The sequence below is a fragment of the Thermobia domestica genome, chromosome 17 (genome assembly GCF_964235325.1).
Source record: "Thermobia domestica chromosome 17, izTheDome1.hap1.1, whole genome shotgun sequence".
NCBI lineage: Eukaryota > Metazoa > Arthropoda > Insecta > Zygentoma > Lepismatidae > Thermobia > Thermobia domestica.
This window is the reverse complement of record NC_137470.1, coordinates 72,933,775-72,959,369: the sequence shown is the minus strand read 5'-3', so window position 1 is coordinate 72,959,369 and position 25,595 is coordinate 72,933,775. Positions and strand designations below refer to the sequence as shown.

General features: G+C 37.1%; 1 protein-coding gene across 6 annotated transcripts in view; it reads right to left on the bottom strand.

Annotated features, from left to right (window-relative positions):
- The window catches only part of LOC145673727 (serine/threonine-protein phosphatase 4 regulatory subunit 1-like), a 608,213-nt gene that overhangs the window by 244,654 nt on the left and 337,964 nt on the right, over positions 1-25,595 (bottom strand). The gene's annotated exons all lie outside the window — the stretch shown is intronic.

Sequence of the window (25,595 nt, the reverse complement as noted above, 5' to 3'; positions counted from 1 at the left end):
CTTAAAAAAAGAAAAACAATAACTACAGTGAGCGTCTGCTACTATGTATTATCAACGGACCCGTTCTTATGTTTCTTTATAATTTTACCTTATTTTTGCCCTGCACTAACTTGTTCCAAAAAAATAAGGCTGCAAATGAAGATGAAACCACCAAAATAATAAACATATGTAAGAATTTTTCCATGATAACCATGCATCATCATTAACTTCTTTTGCAAGAAGAAAAAAATTTCGAGATCGTACCTTTTTCGTTGTTCTGTACGTCATGGAGTGTTCCTGTTTTATTTATTTATATTTTATTTCTACAAGATTGTGGAAAGCCTGCCTGCACTGCACCAGAAGTACGCCGATATCTGTATTACATCTTAAGAAGCTGATTCCATCGTAACATTGTAATCACATACAAATTGTAAGAAACAAACAAATCATTTCCTAAATTACTGAGAAAGGAAAAAAACGATAGTGATGGATGGAACATTTAAAATTCGTCCAAGTCTTATTTTCATATTTATATACATTGCACGGAAAGCATTTCAGATATAATTTCCACTCCTCTTCTGCATATTGCGAATTGAAAATCACTGTACATTGTCACTGCCAAAAGTCATTGTACACATGCATGCTTCAGCAAATGAAGAAAAAAGCTTAAGATTTCCAGTTTCATGTGCAAGAATTTATGATTGATTTTGAACAAGCGTCAATAAACGCTACGAGAGAACCATTTGAGTAAGCGACATTACGCATTCGTTTGCTTCATTTTACTCAATCTATACGGAAACTGGTACAAAATATTGGGTTGGCTCCACTTTACAAGCCTGATAATAATGTGAGGAAATAGGTTACGAGAGCAGACGCACTTCCACTTGCTTTTGAAGGCATTCCTTATGCATTTCCATATACACAAGGCGATGTACCTAACATCCCGGAGACAGAGGTTTTTCTCGACTACTTGGCGGACAACTATGTTGACGAACCGAATGCAACCTTCCACCCATAAATACAGCACATTTGAAAGTTTACTTTTGTTTTATTGGATTATTATTTGACTCCTTACTTTATACTAATTATATTTTTATAAGTGTTTCAGGGCAATAAGAAACACATTTGATAACAGAAGCGAAAAAAGAACAAACAATGCCGAGGTTAAGCATTTCAAGTTTAATAGGAAGTAGAAATAAATCATCCCTATATAAACAGATTCATTCTACTTTTGAAGCAAGAACAGTTCCAGAGTGCGGCTGCTGGAAGCAGACAATTTAATTTTGCGAAGAAAATTTTGAAGACGTTTAGACAGTCGTACTCGGATTCTTAAGAGAAGGTTTAGATCTGTTGAGGTTGGCCTTATTTCGTACTTTAATGCAGAATCTCATTCTATTCATTTGAATAGATGAAATTACAATCCACTGAAGAGAAGGTGTTATAAAATCTTGCAACTATGTACTAAATTTATTAAGGTTCATGCCACTATTGTTCAATGCAAATTATTATTTATTTATTTGTGCGTCTGTAATTTGTTCTCGTTGTAGTAAATCACGATTGCTCTTGTGCGACAAGGCTCTATTGCAAACCGCACATCTTTTAGATTTATATTGGTGTTTTAGGTCTAATATTGAGGTGCTACCATAATATTTCATGCGATTCTGCGAAACAGAAATGACTAAAGTTGGCAAAGTTTTGCGCTCATAAAGCATTCTGCGAAACAGGAGGTAACCGCGTCATAGAAGTCGGTCAAAAAAGACCACCACCGATGGAAACAATGCTATTCCTACACTGTGAGATTTCGATGTTATTTCTTTTCCGGAAGTGAACCAAATCTTCCATGAGCTAAAAAGTAAAGCTCTTTCCTAGCATGTGAAAATCGACAATGTTGGGAACATAAATTGTTAAATTTGTTTAAAATTACGGATTCTAAAAGTTTCTTTTGGGTTTGGGTGGGAGAAGTGTTGCAATCTAAAAAGTAACGGCATTTCGGATAATCTTACTGACTACGGCAATTAAAAAAAAAAAAAAAAACTAATTTCAGATTCGTCTTGCACTTCACTTAGTCTATTGACGAAAACAGAGTCATTGGGCTGAAGTTAATAATGCTAAGGTTATGAAGATCTGGCAACATCGTAATCACATGAAAGAGAGAACCAAGTACTCTCAGCGTTGCAGTCGTTCAAGAGGTACCTACTGCATGATTGTCAGAGGGCACGTACAGTGGCTCAAAAAAGTATTGGTCTGTCAAAATATGTAACATGTCATTGTATGAAATGCAAGGAAAATGTAATAATAAACGAACATTCACTGTACTCCCAGCTTATGTATTATCCCGTGTAACGTGTAAGATGGGAGAAACAAAGCAGTAACTCTATCAAGGGAACAAAACTAAAAAAGTAAAATAAAATAAAATAAACCTATCACAATTGCCACCAAAAAGTATTGGGCAGTCTAGAATGATTACATTTTTTTAAACATTGTTACCATTCTTAGTACTTGGTAGGTATTCCATTACTTTTGATGATTGCACACAATCTCTTCGGCACGCAGCAAGCTGTCTGTGGTCTTACGAAAAAATTTTCCCCATTCTGCTACTAATAAACTTTTCACGTCCTTTTTGTTAGAGATGTCAGTTTGCGAATGTCTTGTTCCAAGCAGTGCCATAAGTTCTGGCCTGGGTTTATATCGGGTGATTGTGGTGGTGTTTCCATCCAACGAGGTGTGTTATATAACAACCAGAGCCGAGTATGTAGGGTTGTATGCTTGCGGTCATTATCCTGTGTGAAGATATATTGCGGAGGGAGACCCATTTTTTCCGCACTTGGAGGACGATGGGTCTTCAGAATGTTGTTGCAAAACTTGTTGTCACTGTTCTTTAAATAAAGCGTAAATCACCCATACCATTTGCACCATTGGCGTCTCTGGCATGTAAAATTTGGGGGGGGGGGACATCAAAGAAAATGATCTAACTGCTAGTGAGTATCTAAATAAATTAAATTAAAATAAAATATTGAATATTTCGTATTTCAAAATATTGGGGGGACGCGTCCCCCCGTCCCCCCTGCCAGAGACGCCCATGATTTGCACCCATACAACCCCATACCGCAATTTTTCCCCCTTGCGAATGAGGCAGAGAGTGTGGGATGTCGTTTGCTTCGACCTTCCTAGGAATTTTCTTTTTGCATCCCTCTAAGTAACCCGATACCACTGACCACTGTCTAGTAATCTGCAGCTCGTGCGGAAGAGGAGTTTGAAGCTAATCTTTCCATTTCTTGTAAAGAAAGCTGAATAACGAAAATGCCGATTGCTGAGAGCACTTTTTTTTCGGTATTTGCAGTATGTTGCTTGTCTTTGTTCACGTGATACTGGAATTCCAATTAAATACATTTGCTCAGCACAGATTTAATCAAAGATTCATAAATGGCATCTCAAATTGAACACAAGAACCTCCAGTGGCGTACACACAACGTTATAAAGAGGAGTTCAAGCACCCAAGTTCATATCTATGTTATTGATCTGTACAATATATTAACGGGTAAAGTACAAAAACTTGAAATCTTTATCTAGTATAGGAGTTTTGAAATGTGTTACTCGTTTAAAACTTCCTGTACTGTCGGTGTTAGGTCATAACTCTATTTAGCGATGAAGACAATATAAGAAAGAGAGAGAAAAAGAGACAATAGCTTTGACGGCAGGATTAGAGAGAGAGAGAGAGAGAGTGAGTGTGTGTGTTGTTTTTACGAAGATACAATAGTTATTATCAAATACTTGGAATTAATGAAAGAAGTAGCTCACTTCGTACCACAGCATTACATAAGTTATTTCTCATGGAAAGGAGTATTATACACTTTAGGGTGAGTTTTCTTCTGACGTACTTTTCCGAAAATGTCTATTACGATTTTATTCACATTTTGTAAGTAATATTCTAGTATTAGCTGCAGCATGTCCTGATTTAATTTTAAAAATCGATTTGGGTTTGAAGTTTTGTGCTTTTCGCTCTTATGCAACAATTCAACTTAGAAATTATAAAGGACGGAACCAACTATTAATTCCGATCCACAAACGGGACTTGAGTGCTGCGTAATTGGCTAATGCATAGATCAAGATGAAAGATTGATCCTCACAGTGTAGGCCTATTCTATTACCCAGCATAATCTCAAGCCCAGGAAATATAAAGGGGAACGAGACCCGTACTTTTTTATTTTTTTTTCGGATGAAGAAAACAAGTATAGTGAGATTTCTTGTTAAGTTTATTGTTATGTATAAAAACTGTACTCTTACATATGAACTCCCTTCCTATGCATTATGGGATGCAGAAAAACATGAAAGGTGTAAATTCGATTTTCTTCTGTTAAGATAGCATGTAACGTAAATACATGCAATGAAGCAATAGCGATGGGCGTTAGTGTTGTATTTATGGAGAAAGATCTCTTACAGTTTATCATTTTTTTTTTCAAAGTAGTAATTTGGATATGTCTAAGCTATGTAAACACAAAATATTCTAGAAGCTATTGCCTATATGGTTTGCGTAAGCGTCTTCGGTGCAGAAGATCCGAATTTCATTCCTCGTGAGAGTTCATATGGTTCGGATTCCAAGTAAGCCGTAGATTCACGCCCCTACTATAACCAATGAACACACACACACACACAAAAAAAATCTATAGGAGCATATCAACTGATAGTGAAGCATTGGTATATATCATACGATTCACCTAGTTGCGTAAAATAGGGTAATTTTTCATTTTACTCTCTCTAAAAATAAATGCATCAAAAACCATACATCGGTATTTTGATGTGTGTATTGAGCCTCTTCCCTTTCAAATTTCGATTCAATACCAAAATTAATCCTTTGTTATTGACATTCTAAAAAAAAATAGTTTGTTTCGAAAAGAAATTAAATACATATTTACAAAATAAACTTGGTGGCCAACTTCACACTGATTCCTCTTTTAGACTTCCGCACTACGCTATGCATTAGGGTCGCTGTCCGTATGTTGACAAAGTATCAGAGCAAAAACGGCAATATCGTGATGCGAATTTTTGCAATCGATTCAGAACACCAAGGATGGTTGATATCTCCTCCGTTAACTCTCTATTCAAACCGGAAGTGGTTAAAATTAGACACTTCCCGTTTCAACGTTTATCGCCATAGAACGGTAACACATATCGAAATCGGTTTTCTGAAAACGGATTTATCGTTTCAAGAGTAAGTTCCACTTGCTTCGTTCTCTCTCTTTTAGTACTGGAAGTGATTCAAATTAGCTACTTCCAGTTTTGGTTTCAACATTTATCGCCATAAAGGAAACGGCGGAAAAGGACAGCACAAAACATTTTTTTTCTTTTCTTTTACAAACGATTCAGGATCTCAAAACAACACAAGAGGATTTAACAACACTACCAAAACCGGAAGTGATTAAAATTTACCATTACTTCCGGTTCCAACATTATCGCGATATATGGAAATCGGTAACAGATAGGCAAACGTATTTTGTAAACGATTAAGCGTCTCACGACAAACTATCATGACTAACCACAACAATCTACCGAAACCAAAAGTGGCTAAACTTTACTATTTCTTTCAATTTCAGAATTGATTTCCGCAGTGCAAAACCATTGCGTGCTATCAAGATGCTATTTTCTGTATCCCATTCAGCGTCCCAATCCATCTGCTTTGTTAACTCCCTATTGAAACTGGAAGTGGTGCAAATTAGATATTTCCGGTTCTGTTATTATTTGTTTCAGCATTATTATTTCAGCATTATTTCAGCAGCATTATTTGTTTCTTGGAATGCCATCTCGGTTGCAGATATGTGTTTCTTTGTCTTTGGAAATTGTTTATGTATGGGATCTAGAATACCTTTGGATTTGTCAATAAGCCTTTCTTGAACGAAGTTTTTGTAGCTAGTATCTCCTTTTCCTTGTATAGAGAGTAAGTACTCAGCTTTTACTTTATCAATTTTTGTTCCTCTTATAATGTTAGAAATTCCACAACTATCGACTTTCGAAAAGAGATTTCCTCTCTCAAGCACAAGACTTATCATCTCTGAAATATTTTGCTGCTCTTGAATTGTTAAAGACTTCGAAAACTCATGATGAAGAGCATATTCGTAGTCTTCATTAAGGCCACAAAACAGTCTCAAAAAGTATGCTATATTTTCTTTCTCATGTTTGATAAGATCGTGTTTTGTCACGGCTTCGTTTCGTCTGGTTACTCCGATTATGCCTCCCGATACCTTGGGTGGCTTATTGTAGTGTTGCTCTAGTGCTTGATCCCATGCAACGCTGCTAAATCTATTGTTACTATGTTGAACTGTGAAATGACCGTTCTTAAACTCATTATAGATCAGAGGATGTTCTTGTTCTAGTTTTAAGCAATCGTAGTAATATAGAGTACACCACCGTGCATAATTTGTTCTGTCAAATGAGAAGAAAAGTGGCTAACACTCTCTTAGGCTGCATACATGCAAGTCTTAGTTATTTTCTCTGTCCGCTCGAATTAAGTCTCGGAGAAGAGGAGCAAGTGTGGAGACAAACTGATCCCAATAAGCAAACATGTCACTTTTTTGTGCTCCACTTTCTCTAAATTTCTCAAAGTCCATTCTGATGGCACTCAGGTTTCCGACAGCACATTTAGTTTCTTTAGATAAACTTTGTTCTTCATACACTGGTAACTGTATGCGTTTTACTATTGAGAACAATTCGGCGTATTTAGTTATGTTAATCTGTTCCGTGAACGCCTTCCACTCCAGTGTTTCATTTACTTCACAAAGCATTCCTATTGCTCTAACTCCCCTGCTATAGTGGTTTCCTTTTAAAGCCCTTTCAGCAGTGTGTGGACCCATGGTTTCAGTCTGAACAAGAATTTTTAAAGCTCCACTGCTCTTGAGGTATAGACCCATACATGCAAGCACGACTTTCTGAAGATTAAATCCCCCAAGGCCAAGAAATATGTTGGAAAACTTTTCGGGTTGAAGAAGCTGAATTTCTTTAGCTATATGATATACGCCTTCGTCACACCACAGTGAACTCTCTTCGATATTTAATTGGTGTAAGATATCTTGGAAATTACACATTGTTGTATAAATAGAGTCATACTGAGTTGCAGGATAGGGTAAAATTGGAGTATATCCCGTATTGGTCTTTTGAGATGGATGTTCATACAGTGCACTCATAAAAGCGTTTCTAGAGGGAATCTCAACTTCCTGAGGGAAATTTAATTGAGGTACGTTGGATTTTGTAAGAAATTTTGAAAGAAACCATATGAGATCTACATTTCTGCGTGGCTGCTTTATTTCATTTGCTGTAATTAGGTCATTGCTAGAAACGAAAGTACTGAGGATGCTGCACCTTGTTTTTGGTTTTGTGTAGTACAATAGTTTTTGGGAATCTATATCTTTAGTGAGAGTTCGTGAAGTGACATCAATGCCAAACGTTCCCAGGTATATCTGTGGACTATCAGGTTCTTCTAACGAGACGTTAAGTTTATCACTCAGATGATGGTCTTGAAACAACACAAGTACTGTGTCGTGTGTTCCATACATTCCTGAAAATGTAGCTTCTTCTCTGTCGAAATTGTCCATCGCACCTCGAACAGGAATGTTGGGTTTTATTGATGGAGATATGGGAACATGGTGTCCTTTAGCCCTAATAATAGTCCTGTTTGCTAGCATTTGATCTTGACGTAGTACATCATCATAACTGCAGCATAGCCCTTGACGGTTCAACATGGTGATGAGAGTTTTGGATCTAATTAAATGGTGTATTGCTTGAGCATTTGAGCTTGACGGCTTCGACGTTAACCTCGGCTTTTGGTCATAGTCAAGACTCCAACAGTGCTGCCAACCTACGCACCAAAAAATTTCCTCTTGTATTTACTGTGCTACAGAGAAAAATAGAAACTTTTAAGAGTATTTTCCACATTTTTTGATCCTTCCCATACGCTTTTCTGGCAAGCCACCTAAAGGTCTCTATCATTAAAAGTAGATCTTGATATTATTTGTATCTCTGCGGCAATTACAGTCTGAGCTGCAGGTCTTTCTATATGACAAAAGTACTTTCATTAAATCCAAAGACTGTTAGAGCGACCAAAATCATGAAATACAAAATATTTTATTACTTCTCTGCTAGTGAATCAATCAAGATAAAACTTTCAGCATATATTTATCACATTACAGGAAATGTATGTAATTTTTCTTTCTCGCCTAGAACCCAGCGTTACTATATAACAATAACAAAAAATCGGTAAAAGGGAAAATTTTGAGGGAAATTTTGAAAAGCTCTCTCGTGTGTATTACTGACAAGTGAATAACGTTACCTAAAAGCCTATACTATTGCAAATCGAACGAGGTATAACTGATAACTTTGCGACAATTACAGCTTGAGCTAGATGCATTTCAGAAAAATGTAGTGAATACAAAAGGAATATTCAAGATGGCGGCCATTGCGCAATAATGACCATGATTCAGAACATGTGACCATTTTTTTAAACACTAATGATAGTAGAACCAGTGGCGGATTACTAAATAGGCCCACTAGGCACGTGCCTAGGGGCGGCAAATCTTTTCTCCAGAATATAAAAAAATGTCTTACGTACACAGTAACAATTTAGACCTGTCGCTTCATACGAAAGAAACCTTGCTGTATCGTAATTATGTGCTATCGAGAAATGTTTGGTCTGCTCTGCCTCCTTGAGATTCGAATTGAGGCGTCAATCACTTTGTTTTTTAATCCGTGCTTTGACTTTTATCGCTTAGAATGACAATAATGCAAGCCGCCCACCCAGTAGCGTACCCAGAAATTTATTTCGGGGGCGGTCCAAACTAAATATAAGGTATTTTATATTAAAATTCCTAAAATTGCCCCTAAAATTAGGCTAAATTTTTTAAAAAGTCGAAATTTCGGGGGGGGTCCGGACCCCCAGGTCCCCCCCCCCTGCGTACGTTCCTGCGCCCACCCAATCTTGCTGGTTTGTTTTTGTAAATAAACCGTCGATTTCTCACCACCCTTGCGAAACCAATGGCCAGGCGACAAAGAAGACTTTGTTTGAAACTCGCATAGTCGCATTACCTGTACAGTCAGTCTTTTTTATATAAAAAAAAGGCGAAAGAAAATACAGTCGGTCACTTTTGAGACTGCTGTTAAGTGTCAGTGCGTCTTTCTTATGGGCCGCAAAAGTGGTTGTTTTTGAACCGTGTTATTAATCTACTCGGAGCTACTTCTGTTATACACAGACGAGTATTTGTGCTTTGCAATAAACACTTTCGCAGATATCTAATAAGATACAACTAGTTTTTGTCGTACTGTATTTTCAGGTGCATTCAGTTGGTTGCTAGTGCATTTGCGATTTTTTTTAATCCATCAGCATGAAGCGAACAAAATTAGGTAGGGCGGCTTATCGTCAACTTGCAAACGAAAAGCGTGAAAGAGAAGCAACCTTACAGAAAAAGCTTGGTACATTGGATGTAATTTTTAGGCTGAAGGAACAAGTGATTTCCGAAAGTAGTTCAGTAACTGTAGTAGAAGCGGTTAAATCGGGTGAACTCTGTGAAAATAAAAATGTTGACAATATTGTGGGTTTAGTGGAGGAAGAAAGTACACTTAAAGTATTATCTCCTCAGTTCGTTGGAGGAGTGCAAATTTCATTACTGACGATCCTGCCGAGTGGTGTCTGAATGAGTCTACAATTGACATTCTTCTAAGACATGGAATTAATCAGAATACTGAAAACGATTTTTCTAAATCGCAAAGATTCATAGCAGGTAAGACAAGATTTTTAAATAAGAGTGCTTTTTTTCCTAAACTTGTAAATGACGAATCGAATTTGTGGTATTATTTGGTATATTCGTGTAGCACTGGCGCCATTTATTGTGCATCATGTAGGTTGTTCAAAGGCAAGTCAAAGATCCCAACTCACGGCATTTCAGATTGAAAAAACATTTCAAATATTCTAGCATCACAGGAAAATTGTGAGGAACACAAAAACTGCGAGTTGGCACTCTTAACAAGGCAGAAATCTGTTGGGACCTTGGAGAACCATTTTCAATCACATATTCAGACAGAACATACGTACTAGGTCAGTGTCTTAAGAGTTTTTTCTGTCGTAAAGAAGTTGACAAGTCGCGGGCTTCCCTTACATGGTCACAAGAAAAAATTCAATTCTCTGCACAACGGGCAATACATGATATCTTTAGAGCTTATTGCCGAGTTCAATCCATTTTTTGCGGAACCCATTGAACGGTATGGAACACGGAAAGGTCATAGAAGCTACTTGTCTTCTACAATTTGTGATGAAGTTGTTGAACTGTTTGCTGATGGAGTGAGAAAAGAAATTATTAATGGCATAAAACAAAGCAAATATTTTTCCATAATAGTTGATTCAACTACAGATATTTTGCATAATGATCAGTTAGCTCTTGTGTTAAGATTTGTGAATGAAAAATGTAAACCTGTTGAAAGGCTTTTTTCGTTTCTGTCAAATCCAGGTCACAAGTCTGAAAATCTATCCAAAGCTGTAATAGATAATTTAACCAGTCATTCTATTGACCTTACTAATTGCAGAGGTCAGTTGTACGACAACACCAGCAATATGCCGGGGCATATACAGGTTTACAGACTCGAGTTAAAGGAATAAATTTTTAAAGAGTATTATGTGACCTGCGAAGCTCATTCTTTAAATTTGGTCGAAAGTAGTGCAGCAGGCAGTTGCAGGGAAGCATGTTCTTTTTTTCACTATACTTCAAGATTTACATTTTTTTCCAGTTCAATGAAACGCTGGAACTTACTTGCTTCTTTCATGTATCCAGGAACGAAAACACTAAAATCTTTAGCACAGACACGTTGATCAGAACGAGAGGAGGCTTGTACTTGTATATATATATAAACTGGGATAGTGTAATTCAGACCCTTACTCTGTAAGCGATGATCCTTTTGAGAAACATCTAGTTGGAAAAGATGCCTTATCCCTCTTTAATCAACCATACAGGCTGAAAACAGCTTTCATGATCACTTTTTGGAATGATATACTGCAGAGATTCCAGAGCCATCGTGAAATTACAAAGTGTCAACATAGATTTAACAATATCGTATGTTTTATTTGAATCACTTGTGAACTTTATAACTTCTCTTTGTGACACGTTCGACTCTTATGAGGAAAAATCCATGGAGAAAATTGATATGGATTACGAGTGTAGTTATAAAGGGTTTAGGAAACGTAACATTCAAGCCGATGAAGTAAGAAAAAAATGACGTTGCTTTAGCAGGAAGAGAACAATTTAAAGGTGAGGTGTTTCTTCCTATTCTTGATAAATTGCAAGTTGAATCAATTAGAAGGAAAGCTATAAAATAATGTGTGACAACTTCAAGGTTTTTAGGAAGTTTTTGCAAAGCTCTTCTTGTGTCATTTCTGAACGTGCAGCAAACCTTCAGACTGCATATGAAACTGATCTAGAATCATCAATTCCAAATAAGTGTGTACATTTTATTGGACTTCTGTAAACCAGAGGTATCTATGACTCACCAGCAGAAATGTTAGCGTTTATACGGAAAGAAAAGTTGCAGTCTGTATTTCCAAATGTGGAAACTGCATTAAGAATACTTTTGTGTACTGCTGTAACAAACTGTTCAGCTGAACGTTCGTTTTCGGAACTAAAAAGACTGAAGACATCTCCGTTCAACCATGTGTAATAAAAGACTGAACGAGTTATCTATTCTCCACATCGAAGCAGACATTTTGGCTGATGGACACATCAACTTTGAAGAACTTATACACGAGTTTGCAGCAACCAAAGTGCGGCGGAAGCTGCTTCATTTATGACTGGTGAGTGGTGAATTTAATTTCTCAATACATTAAATAATTTTACATATAGCACATATACAAAATGAATAGTTTGTATTACTTTTATTATTGATTTTTATCCTTCGTGTTTTATTTCAGTATGTTCACTAATTTTATATTAGCCTTAAAATACTGCAAATACAATTTTTGTTTTGGGAAGGGCGCACATTAAGTTTGTGCCCAGGGCGCCGACGAAGCTTAATCCGCCACTGAGTAGAACTCGGTAAAACAAACAAACCTTCTGGCTCTAAAACACCCAACAGGACTTTCCTAGCTGCTGGATTACTGTGCCTATGTGTTATGCAATTTTCTTAGCACTGAAGTCTTAATGAAGTAAACTTTACCTTTCTATATGGTGTCTATTTGACAAATCAAGAGGAACATGATTCGATGTACGAAAACCTGGTGTGAGGAATGCTGGGTGTAAAGAAAGGTTGCTTACATAGGACCGTAGGATCCATTTCAAACTTAATTTTGAGGATAACGGGGCGTATTAGTCTAAGGTTCAAACTTTGTGTAGAATGTACCGTATTTTTAATGTCTACTATAAATAATGTAGAAAAAGTTGTAACCTTAAAGAAATTTGAATTTGAGATTTCGATGAATTTTATCATTTCATTACTCTTACATGATGGGAAATTCGTTTTCAATGTTCGTCCGTGTACTTTGGCAAAGCATAGAGGCTACTCCATTCAATGTATCGACGTTTAATTTGAAATTTTAAGTTTTTACACTGTTTTAGAGGGTGTCTTCTAGAATTTTCTACTTCCAAAAATAAATATAGATTATTCGAGGAGTAAAAGTTGAATACTGCAGAATTTTCGAAAACAGTTCTAACGATTATATTTCTATTTTATAAATCAAGTTTTAAATTAAGTCCTTCAAAAACGACATAGTTTCTTTAGTTATTGTATGTTACTCAAAGGTGTAAAAATAAACGCTTCAACTAAAGTGTCTACGTCTGATTGGAGAAGTCAATAAGGAGCAATTAGGGTTACATTACTTGTTTAGGTTTCACTTAAGCTCAACAAACAATTCGGAAAGAATACGTGACCAAACCAATGCTTTGATTTATGTATGTGGTTAACACGGACGTCATATTTTTATTTATTATTTTAGCCTTTGTTCCTACTTTTTATCTCAATAATGTTTTCAACTATTATCTGTTCAAACCACCCCACTGTTCTCAAAATGGTTTTGGAAAAAATGAAATGAAATCTTTGAGTTTTACGTCCCACGTTTATGCCGGTTAGGCTAAAGGAGAAGGTGATTACGAGAAATGAATGAAATCGTGGAATGAAGAAAGTGGGAGGAAACGGGAAAACCCCGAGAAAACCCACGCACACGGTGTTTGCCCACCACAAAGTTCACTTGGCGGGAGCAGGGTTTGAATCCGAGACCCAAAATGGTTTTCGGTTCACATCTCAGATACAACGTGCATTGTCCAAATTGAGTGTTACATGCTAATGTCCCGTGAATAATGAATTATAAAAGCAAACTGATAAAACCAATAAACAGCGCAGAGACCAGAGAGGCCTCTAACATAGAATTCAACCCGACCTCCATTTTGAAGGAGGGGGATGAACGTGAAAGTTTCAATATTCATTATTATTCTTATTCATGTTTGTATTATTATTTTATATTATCACTATTGTAAACTTGAATCACCCGTTATTTGTTTCTGATAAACACTAAATTCTGAACATGAAGTAAAATTTATCCCAATGTATTGTGTGGAAAAAATGAACAACCTTATGTGTGTATGAGAGTGAGAGAGAGAGACTAGGAAAATCAATAACCTTTTTTACTTTCTCTCTCTCAAATGGTACGTTAGTCCGGAACGTAATGTTTTGACTTTCCGAGGAAGGACAAAAAGGAATTCACATGTTGACAGCAAGGTACAGAGAAGCGTGTGTGTGTCTGTGTGTCGCGGAAAGAAGAGAGCAGTCAGATCGTGTACGTGTGTTCTGCGACGTAACAGAGCAGACGGCCAGTGTTGTCAGATTCAGTATAACAGACTACCCGCTCAAAGCCTTGAAATTTCCCGATCGGTTGCAAAATTTCCCGCGAAGAAAGAATATTAATCATTAATTAATTAATTAATAACTTCAAATTAAAATCAGATAACTCTGAACAATGAATCAGAAGTACACCTTGTCTCAAAAAGGTTGAGCGCATTCTTTATTGGTGTTTTGAGGCAATAATTTTCTAAGTCCAGCTTCGGGTATCTTCGGGAAAAAGTAAGCCAGGTTCGAACCTCCAAGCCAGCCTTTGCAATCGGGAAAAAGTTTGCAGATGTGTTTTTCTTCTTTTAAATATAATAAGACTTGTTACCAAGTGTTTAAAAAAGCAACATTGATTGAAATACTTAATGATACAATATTTCGAAACCTTTTTTTTCAATCTCAGCACATGCTTGTTTGTCATTTAGCTCTCCATACGTAATGGAACATTTAAATACGTTAACGAATCTTTCCATATGTAAAAGAATGCTCAAAGTTAAGAAATAGAACATAATTATCGCCTGAGTACTAAAATAAAAGTCAAAGTAGAACAGAAACAGCGTTTATAATGGATATGAATGTCATAATTATCTTGAGATCCGTTATACATCGCTAGAAGGTTGTGTTAGCTCATTGGTAAGCTGTCGGATTTCAAATCCCAAGGTTGAGGGTTCGAATCCCGTCTAGGGTAATCCTTTTTTTAAAATTATATTTTCCGCAATGCATGAAAAATTATATAAAATAATTACATTAGAATACATAAGTTGTGTATATATAACATAATCATTGCAGAACATAGTAATTATTATGTTTAAAATATAACATCTGAGATAATTTTCACAGTAGGTCGGTATTATATATGAGGATGTAAATACAAGTTAGGAAAATCATTTAATAGCAATAAATAAGTTATGTAGTGTATTTATTTGCATCTATTTGTCATACAGATGTATGACAAATATTCTCATGAATGATATCAATATTCTCATCACAGCATGTCATTTACATTCGTGAAATACAATATATTCCTACGGATATAGAAAGTGTATAAACAGAGTATCCAAAGTCGTATCCTGCTTCAAGACACATAACTTTTCCCGATCCCCTTAACGTCACGGGAAGAAACACAAATTCTCTTTAGAACGGAATGTCGTTACTTAGAGTCTCATTCGAATACGTTGAATATGCTTTTGTATATTCATTTCTCTCTCTCTCTCTCTCTCTCTCTCTTTCGCTTTGTTTATATGTGTGTGTGTGTGTGTGTGTGTTGCGGAATATCCCAAGTTGAATACAACATTTGCCAAGTATATCAGCATCATATGGGTGATATCAATAAAACGGAGAAGTTACTCATTACGCCCAATTTTAAAGTAGTTACTCGCATTGGTATCAATAAAAAGAGAACTGAGCACTAGTCGCCTCGGCTGACCTCGGAGAAGCCCCGCCCTTTTGAAGTAACCACACCTCTATTCTCGAGCCGAGTAACTACTCCGCGTTTGATATCAATAAAAATCAAACACTCCTCTGTGATGCTAGTAACTTCTCCAAATTTGTGGAGCAAGCTAAATAGGTGACTCCGTGCGAAATATGGCAGAGTGTATGATTGTTTTACTACGTAGAAAAACTTATAAACTTCATAGAAATGTTGGAAATGGAGATTACAAAAAGCATTATAAGTTTATGAAAAAAATGTAGTGATTAGCACAACATTTTTAAAGGAGAATCAACCGAAATTCGGGGTGATGGACTACGTAATGATTAAAAGATGAGGGTTTTCTTCAAGGGCGCCGATCCTGAGGGGGCCCGGGCTCCCCAAAACTCATGTGGGCTCCCTATTGTATTTATGAATATACAATATTTGATATAATTAGAGTGCAATTTGTCTTAAAATCCTGATATATATACCTTCTGCATCTGAATGCCCTCCCCCCCAAATTTACAGAGAAATCGGTGCCCTGGGTTTTCTTGCGTTACGTGAGTGATCCGGGATTCCAGGTCGGAATGTCAGGGAATTCTGGTATGGCTCAAAGTACTGTCTATGACTACCTGAAAATGGATTGTTTCCGGAAGTGTGCGTAATATACAAACAGCAAAGGCAGAGTGGCAAGAACAATATACATTTCCGGGTGCTATCGGAGCACTTGACTACACACAAGTGGCATTAAAGAAACCTAGTATTTTCAAGAGTAATACGTTAATAGGAAGAGCTATTTCGTGGCTAAGCGGTTAGCGTACATGCCTTTGGCATAGGAGACCCGCGTTCGATTCCCGGCAGGAGCTCATGTGGTTTGGATTCCACGTTAATCAGTGGGTTCTGTCTCATATAGGCACGCTACTGAAAAGGACGTTAAACTAATAATCAACTCAACTCAACGTTGATAGAAAGGGTGTATACATGAGAATGTATTTAGTTTATGTCAAGGCGAAAGGGGACACGTATGATCTGGAAAACGCAATCAGATGGACGTGATTTATGACGTGGGTGGCTGGACTTTTTAAAAAAGAAAACAAAGGAGCCAAGTGTCTGATTTCGTTCTTAAAGCCAAACAATCTACAAAGACCTTGGATAACACGTGATATGCGCTTGTCGTGTTAATCTTGATATTGCTGGATTCCAATCAACATCCATCAGCTCAAATAGGTTCATTCCCATGGTTTTAGTATTACTTTCTTCTTTCCCGTTTTTTTAATTGTTTTCTTCTTTTTTATTTTTCTTTTATTCTCGCTCGAATATTAAAGATTCTCTTTTGAATTTGTGTCTCAGTCGTAGATGTATTTGATATTTCGGTGCATTTCACTGTAATTACCTTCAAAGTTTCGGCTTTCCTTCGTTTACTTTCTGGTAGCTGTGACTTTGAAAGTACCACTGGAAACTCTTTTACAATATCCACAAATGCACTTTGATTGAAGATATCGTTGCTACTTGCCCCTTCCATGGCTTTTAAGATACTACGCCATAGATTAAAAACAACGAAATGACTGCGCGATGAATGGGAGAAATGAGTAATCACTTCTTTTATTGATACGACTCAGTGCTACGTGCAGAGGAAGCGCGAGTAAACGTTCATAAATCTGGAGCAGACTAGACCTGAGTAGTGGCTTGTTTTATTGATACGAAATTGAGGGAGGAGATTACTCCAGCTGTAGTTACTTCGATTCTCGAGCAGGACTTCTCAGGAGTAGTTACTTATTTTTATTGATATCACCCATTGTCATCGAATACCAGAAATTGAAAATCGTGTTTCTTCAGATTGGGTTTGCGTGTTCATGTTAGCTCACTGGTAGAGTACGGACTCGCCAATAAAGAGGTCTTGAGTTCAAAGCCTACAGCTAATTATCATTCTTTTGTTGGTAGGATTGCACAGAAATCGGATACAAGGAGTGGTTTACTTCTAGAAATATTTTCAGAAGCGTTTAGGTAGCCCTGAAAAGGGCTGTTTTCGGGAGTTAAGGCGGGGACATTAATATTGTGTCCAAGACCCTTCTGAATTTATTACACGCTCCATTCTTCTGGGCATGGAATCTATTACATGGGTGACAAATCTATCTCCTTCCCCTACCTCCAGCCATGCTTCGGAAACAAGATGCCACAGGTCATCCTGAGTTCTTGGTGGATCTGCCTCAGGCCAACTTTCCCTTAGAGTACGCTTCACTTCTGCCCACATATTTTGCATGAGATTGAGGTCTGCTCCACGAGCGGCCAGTCGATTAAATCAATCTCAGGGTGCCCTGCGAACCATTCCTGAATCACACGGGAAGTATGTATTGGCGACTGGTATTGCTGGAACTGAATTACACCATCAGGCTGAAATACTCGTACAGATAGCACCATGATATTACTGATAATGTCTAAGTACTGAGCATTGTCCAGATGTCCTTCAATTCTATGAAGCTGTCCTGCTCCGCGACTGGAAATCCAACCCCAACATAAAATAGATACATGGCCACTGCGATTGCAAGCAGCCACATATCCATGGTCATATCGGGTGCCTCTCGGACGATACACAAAACGGCGTCCCTCCTTTGATGTTGTGAATATGGATTCATCTGAGAAAACTACGTTTTCCCAATTGAGACCCACATTCGCCTGTGCAAACGCGAGACGGTAAATTTTGTGGTCGCCTGAGAGTTTTTCCTTCACGGCAGCAACACGGCCACGTAACCCAGCATGACGAAGCCTTCGCAGAGCTGTATGCTTACTACCAGGAAAGAGAGAAACTTCCCTTAGCTGTCTAGACGTCCTTAGTGGGTCTAACCGGGCTTCGTTTACTAATCTCGCATCTTGGGCTTCGGTTGACACATGCGGACGACCAGGAGATCGTAAATTATCAGTCTGACCTGTAGCACCATATTTCCGAATCCATCGCCTTCCTGTAGAGGCCGGGACACCTACTCGCTTGCTAGCTGCAGTTGCAGAATAACCTTCCAACTCCATAAAGTAATTACTGTTGTACGTCTATCCATAGTTACCAATGTTCTGAGCTGTGAGAAGGAAGCAATAGGTAAAAGCTAGTACCTGACGTGTGATTGGTTACTTGCACGACACGCCTATTGTGGGGAATAGCGTTGCCAGATCTAGCATAATGATGCTAGATCCAGCATAATTTGCATGTCTCTAGCATCTAGCATTTTGCTTTTAGCATCCTGCCCAAATCTAGCACAATTTCAGCAAGTTTATCGAAAAGCCGTAAAACCTGGAGATGAGAAAGAAGTTGGTCGTGGGAAGAAAAAGAACGGCAGAAATTTATCCTCTTCCATTGATTCATACAGTCGGTAAACCATACAGGCAGTCTTATTTTTCGAAGTAAGTTCGAAACGTCTTTGGGCTTTTTTGTGGCTCCACCCAGGGTTTTCTAATCCTTTAACTCCGACGCATGGGCGGAGCTATGGGGGCCATTCTCCCCCCAACTTTTTGACAACTTCACCATCTTTATTTCTGACTTCATGATCATATTTATTCCTGAAATGACAGCTCCGAGACCGACCAAAAATCTGCCCCCCCCCCCCAGCAGACGATTCCCAACTCCGCTTATGCTGCGAAGTAATTTTCTTTCAAAATATGTAAACAAAAACTTTGCATTCATTTATACGACATATACGCCATTGAATGTGGCAACGACTGCATTAATTTAGTTGAGTTAAAATTTTGGTGCGTGAAGTATTGAGTTCTATCTATGCATTCTTGCTCTCTGTGTATTTTAAGTTACGTTATCGTATCTCAACTTCGTTTTTTTAAACTCCTGAATTAGTAATTATGAGGATCTAGCATAATTTGACCGAATCTAGCATAAGTTCGATCAGGTTTTGGAATAATTCCGAGCTGTGAGTCTGGCAACGCTGGTGGGGAACGACTTGGTCAACGACTCGCGAAAGAAATCTGAAAATGGTGCGCCGTAATAATAATATTAAAAACAGTTTTTATAAAGAAATATTAATACATACGAAAAGCTGTTTAAAGAATGAATTGTTATACTGACTTTACACGTATAAAAACATATACCATATACCAAACAGATTGAGCGATATGATGATAGCTGTTTTGAGACAAACACTTTCGAAGTCCAACTTCGGGTATCTTCGGAAAACAGTAAACTAAAGCTACTGGTTCGAACCTCCAAAGCCAACCTTAGTAATCGGGAAACGATGTACAGATATGTTTTTCCTTCTGTTAAATATAATAAGACATGTTGAAATGGTATTAAGTGTAGAAAAAAGTAACATTGAAATATTTAATGATACAATATTTCGAGACTATGTATTCACACTCTCGTTTCGTCATTGTGATTTCCATACGGAAAAGAGCATTTACGTATGAGCTCAGTTATATTTCAGAAGCAGCTTCCGAAAAGCAGTCATGTTAGCTCAGTGGTACACCACCGAGCGCTTAAATCGTGAGTTCGATACCCGTTCCGGTGAAATTCTTTTATGATATTCTACTTTCCTCAATGCATGAAAATTATGTAAAATAGTTACATTACAATTCATCAGTTCTATATATATCAGTTGAATATATATATTCATATCATCAGTTGTATATATCAGTTGAATATATATATTCATATCATTTCACGACATAAGTAATTCTTATCTTTAAAATATAACATCTGAGGTATTGACAGAACGTCGGTGTGTTATGTGTGAATATTGAATAGAAATTTAAAAAATCGTTTAATATCAATAAATAAGTTATGTAATGTATTTATTTGCAGCTACTTTCATCGCAGATAACTTCTCAATATTCGCATTACAGCATTTAGGTAGAGCATATCGAAAATCGGATCGTGGTCCAAGACAAAAAACTAGCTAGCCCCAAATTGTCACGCAAGAAATTCGCGAATCGCAAAAGTAAAGCGGCAATTCCTTAATCGCTCTCTCTCATCTCTCTCTTATCTGCATTTATACACATAAAAGTGTATGTATGTATGTTCCAACATAACTCATGTATGCCTAGAGCAGGGTATCTCAGCCTGGGAGTCGCGGCCCCTAGGGGATCGCGAAGATAGGCGGAAGAGATAAATATAGTTAGAATCTAATACCAGAAATTATTTTTAAATATTATTTTTAAATATTATTTTTAATTTTGTTCTGATAAGCATACTTTTATTTTTTATACACACTGTAAAGAACAATAAAAAATAAGTCTACTGAACATTTTCAAAGGGTGTAGAATTCGTGTTACTATTCGGTTCAAAGTCTCTTGTCGTCGCGAATTCTGTCGAGAAATTTGAAGCTTAAAATATACAAAACGATAATCATGCCTGTTGTTCTGTATGGTTGCGAAACATGGTCGCTTACTCTGAGGGAAGAACATAGACTAAAAGTATTTGAGAACAAGATCCTTAGACGAATATTCGGACCCAAGAGGAACGGGGATGGGGAATGGCGGAAACTTCATAACGAGGAACTACATAATTTATACGGTTACCCAACATTGTTAGGGTCGTCAAGTCTAGGAGGCTTAGGTGGGCAGGTCATGTAGCTAGAATGGAAGAAAGTAGAAACGCTTTCAAAATCTTGACTGGAAGACCAATCGGAAAACGACCATTAGGAAGACCTAGGCGCAGATGGGAGGACAATATTAAGATGGATCTCGCTGAGATAAGAATACAAAGTAGAAACTGGATCCAATTGGCTAAGGATAGAAGTCAGTGCAGAGCTTTTGTGAACACGGCATTGATCCTCCGGGTTCCATAGGCCATAGAGTTAGTTAGTTAGTAGAGTTGTTTAAAAATGAATTTAAATCAAAGAGGTATGATATAAAACTAATGAGAACTGTATATAGAAATACTAGAAAAATACACATGCAACAAAACCTGCACATTGAAATACAATTAAAATTAAAACCTAATGAGATACCTAAGCATGGTGTAATTTCACTAGTGCAGCAATGTCCGGTTCAATCTTCATGACGAACATTATCAAACCATTTTCAACTGATAAGCGATTTCTTATCTTTGTTTTAATGTTTACCATAAAAAAACACACTTTCGCACAAGTACGATATAGCAAATGGAATTATTACTTTTAAAGCAGCAATCCCCAGACCAGGATATTCTTCTCTCCTCATCAGGCAGAACTTGTCCAAGTCTTCGTTACAAAAAAGTCCAAGTCCTCGTTACAGTTGCAAAGACTTGTCGCATGATCATTCTATTATTTGGTCAAGAAGTTGTGGGCTTAGATCGGATACGTTAATGGCCTCTTCAATGAAGGAGTTTAACATCCATCTTGAACCAACACCTTCGACATTGGGAATATAGATATTACAGTTACTGTATCCACTGTCAGTGCCGGGCGCCGAAAAAAGGGGCCACACATTTCGGAGGAAGTGTGTTACTCATGTTAGGAAAGTACATGTGCACATGTGTAAAATAGAAGGAAAAACGTAATAAAATGTGCTCAAAATTAAGGAAAGGTAGGGTTTATTTTGAAAATGTTATTGAGCTTCGTGCCAACCATGGTGGCGCTTCGTAGCTAGTCTGTCGACGTCACTCATATATACGGTGACATCGTACTATACTCTCGCCCCGGGCACTGATTTTCCATGGCACTGTTCACTATAAACAAAAAAATGGATTCTACCATTATAGAAATAGGTATGTTAAAAATCTCACACAAGCTTATTATAAAACAAATTATAAAAGGGTCACTGGCAAGAGCGTGTGATAAAAGGGGATCGTGATAGGAATTAGATTGAGAACCACTGGTCTAGAGTAATTTTAACCACATTTCTTATAGTTTCAAAAAGATTGCTGTCGGGTTACCTATGGTGAATGGGAGGGGGATACATATAAAAGATTGCTAGAAAATGACCGATATTAGATTCATAGTTTTCGGGGTCGCTTAGATAAATAGTGAGACTTTCAATTTCGCTTAACTCCGATTAGGCTCTCATTAGTAGGGATGGGCACGAACGACTTTCCTTTGAAACTCGACTCGACTCGAAACAGACATCTTTGAGGTCTACTCTTGGACTCGGCGCGAAAAATATCTTCCAACTCGACTCGGATTAGAGTCAAGTCGAACCAAAACGAGCCAAATCCTGTGTGTAGTCCTACCTAGACAATACATAGACAATAATTATTCTATCATCAATTATACTACTATTACTACAAATAATAATAATAATTATTATTATTATTATTATTTTTATTATGACAACACCGTGTACAAACATGAACAATAGATGGTTAGTAAAGGAATACTAAAAGCTAGTTGACTGCCGACGTCGGTAGTCATGAACTCTACAAGGCAAAGACATCGTTCATTACTCTAAGCTGTAAGCGTCGGTGGACTACAGATGGTCAACTATTGACCCCTCGCCAGAAATTGGTGGCCCCGCAGCGACGATCCGTGGTGGCCCAAGTTCCATTTTGAAAGCTTTACCACCAGCAGCAGAGACGCGATGAAACGCCAACGAACCACAAAATTACTCTCCCAAAATATGTCAAAATGCCTATATGTGTGATTTGTTTATATTTAGGTGAATCAAAAAACACAAAACAAATACCCGGGGTGGACGCAAACTATCAATATTACGATTACTAGGCACGTGTTCTCCTGACTTCCCCACGGAAACGATCATAAAAAGCTTGGTTGTTGAAGGATAAATCATTGACGTCTTAATTTAGCCAATCAGACAAACCCCTACATCTCGAGTTCTAGAAGGTGATACCGTGAACCGTTTCAGATTTATTGCTTCCTGATGGAGTACTATCCATGAGCAAAATTTGAGCATAATAGCCGATATACATCTTCGGTGCCTCTTATCTTTAGTACAATTTTAACCAGAGATGGTGTGGGTCAATGAAAATTTGATCCACGACCCACCATGACCCACTATCACCCACCACCCAAATGCCCCATGGGCCCACTCTGACCCATCAACCATCGTGATCCACTCTGACCCACCACCAACTATGAACCACTCTGAACCATTGCGACCAACTCCGAACCACCAAAACCCATCGGCATCAACTCTGACCGATGGCCCACGTCCTCCTCTCCATTGACTAAAGAGGTTACACTTGTAATAAAACAAGACTGTGAAATTATCACTTATCGGAGTTTGAATTTCTACCGTCAATGGCTCAAGCACCTCTCTGTTACAATACTGGTGGGTCTGACCTTTACGATATATAATGGCAAAGTGTTTCTCATCTTCCAAATTAAAATGAATTTAAATTTATCATATATAATTATTTCTTTGTTGCCTTACAGACACATTTCAGTAGAAAATAGGGTGAAATTTGAAAGTTTCAAATCAAGGAAAAGTAGACCAACGTAAAAAAAAAAGAGAGAGAGAGAGAAACTAATTTTCTATATAATTAAGCATGCCGTACTAATTGAAAATGCCCATGTAATTAAGTTTAGAATACAAATTTTATGGCCATTTTTCTCTAACTTTATGGCACCAGCTTCAGCAATTATAAATAGAAAGCAGTGGGTATAAAATTCAAAAAGAACTTTAGTTTGCATTACTCAATTTGTTTCTGAACTAATATCAATAGTTTTCGATTATTTTTACAAATCAACCCACTACCAATTTCCAATATATAGAAAATGCACCCCCGTCCCCCCGCTCATAAAAGATAATTTTAAAAAATGCCAGGACATATTTTCTTTATTTTTAATAGAGTTATATGTTGAATTTCAGCTCTCAGTTGAACGGCTTGTAAGATACTAAATTTTTCGGAAAAATTCGGACTTCTACTCCCCCTAAGGATATGTATTATAATGAAAGTGACACGCGTATGGTAACTTCCCAGTTGGGAATGGAGCCTGATTATATACCAAACGTCAATTCATTTGACTTTGCAATTTGACCGTGATGATTACGCAGACATAGTTACTTTCAATTTTTTATGATACATATCCTTATTTCATATGTTACAGATGATTCAAAAATATTTTTTCAAGCAGTTAGCTCCTCTAGAATCTCACAGGCTGCATCCCAAAATCCAACTCCTACTATCCTATGACAATCCAAAAGTGACTGAACTTTTTTTTATTAGAAACAAATGACAAAAGAAAAATGGAGATCTTGAAAGTAAAATGTAGAAAAGCTCGGTGCCCCCAATAACTACATATTTCTCCACCCCTTCATCCCGAACTTAAAAATAAAACTTAATTTGAATATGGTTAATTAGTGAATTTATTACAGTTAAATTCCACTCACTACATGCTACAGCTACAACTATGTAACAAAAGATAACAACTGTGAAACATGTTCTGAATTACTATTAGATTTCTTATGCTATTATTAAACATATTAAAATAGTAAAAGAGGATTGTTCGTGAAATAGTATATTTGGTCTTGATTTATAACTTTTTCATACGGAAAAAATTAAAATATTATTCAAGTTTTAAACTTTGCACTCTGCAAATATGTTGCCCTCTAGGCAATGGGACTAATGTGAAATGTGGACTAATGTGGACTAATGGGAAATGCTGCACTGTTAGCGGCGCTGAAAACTTACGATTCGATTCTAATATCGAATGATTTCGATATCTTTATGTCGCTACGTAACCACCCTGGGTGCTAATGGAAGCTTAATTGGACTTGAATTGAAAGTAGAACTATTCACCTAAGCGACCACGAAACTATAGATTCGATACTAATATCGACCCGTTTCTAGCATTTTTGATATGTATCCCGACAGTACTCTTTTTCCAGACTGTAAGAAATATAGTTAAAATTGCTCTAGATATATCAGAATTATGTTGAAATACACACATAAATCCACTTTTATATTCTGTATAAATAGAGAGTGAGCGAGCGAGCGAGCGAGAGAGGGCGACTCAAGGCATCACCACCTCCACATTGCAAAAGCATATATCAGGAATTGAATTGAAAATCTATGTAAAGACTTTCTGCTGTGGCATGCTTCATAAGGACAATTCCAGTCTGCTCACGTGACCTTTGGGGTTCATGAATTTTTTTTGCGAGCGTTCCGACTTTGGATTCTCTGTTTATACCTTCTGTTTATGCATCCAATAACTTTTCAAGAACATAAATGACATTCTGTATTATGAATGTTAAGAATTACCCTCTATATGACAAATAGCTGCAAATAAATACACTACATGATTTATTTATTGCTATTGAACGAGTTTCTTAACTTGTATTTACATCCTCATATATAATACCGACCTACTGTGAAAATTATCTCAGATGTTATATTTTAAACATAATAATTACTATGTTCTGCAATGATTATGTTATATATACACAACTTATGTATTCTAATGTAATTATTTTATATAATTTTTCATGCATT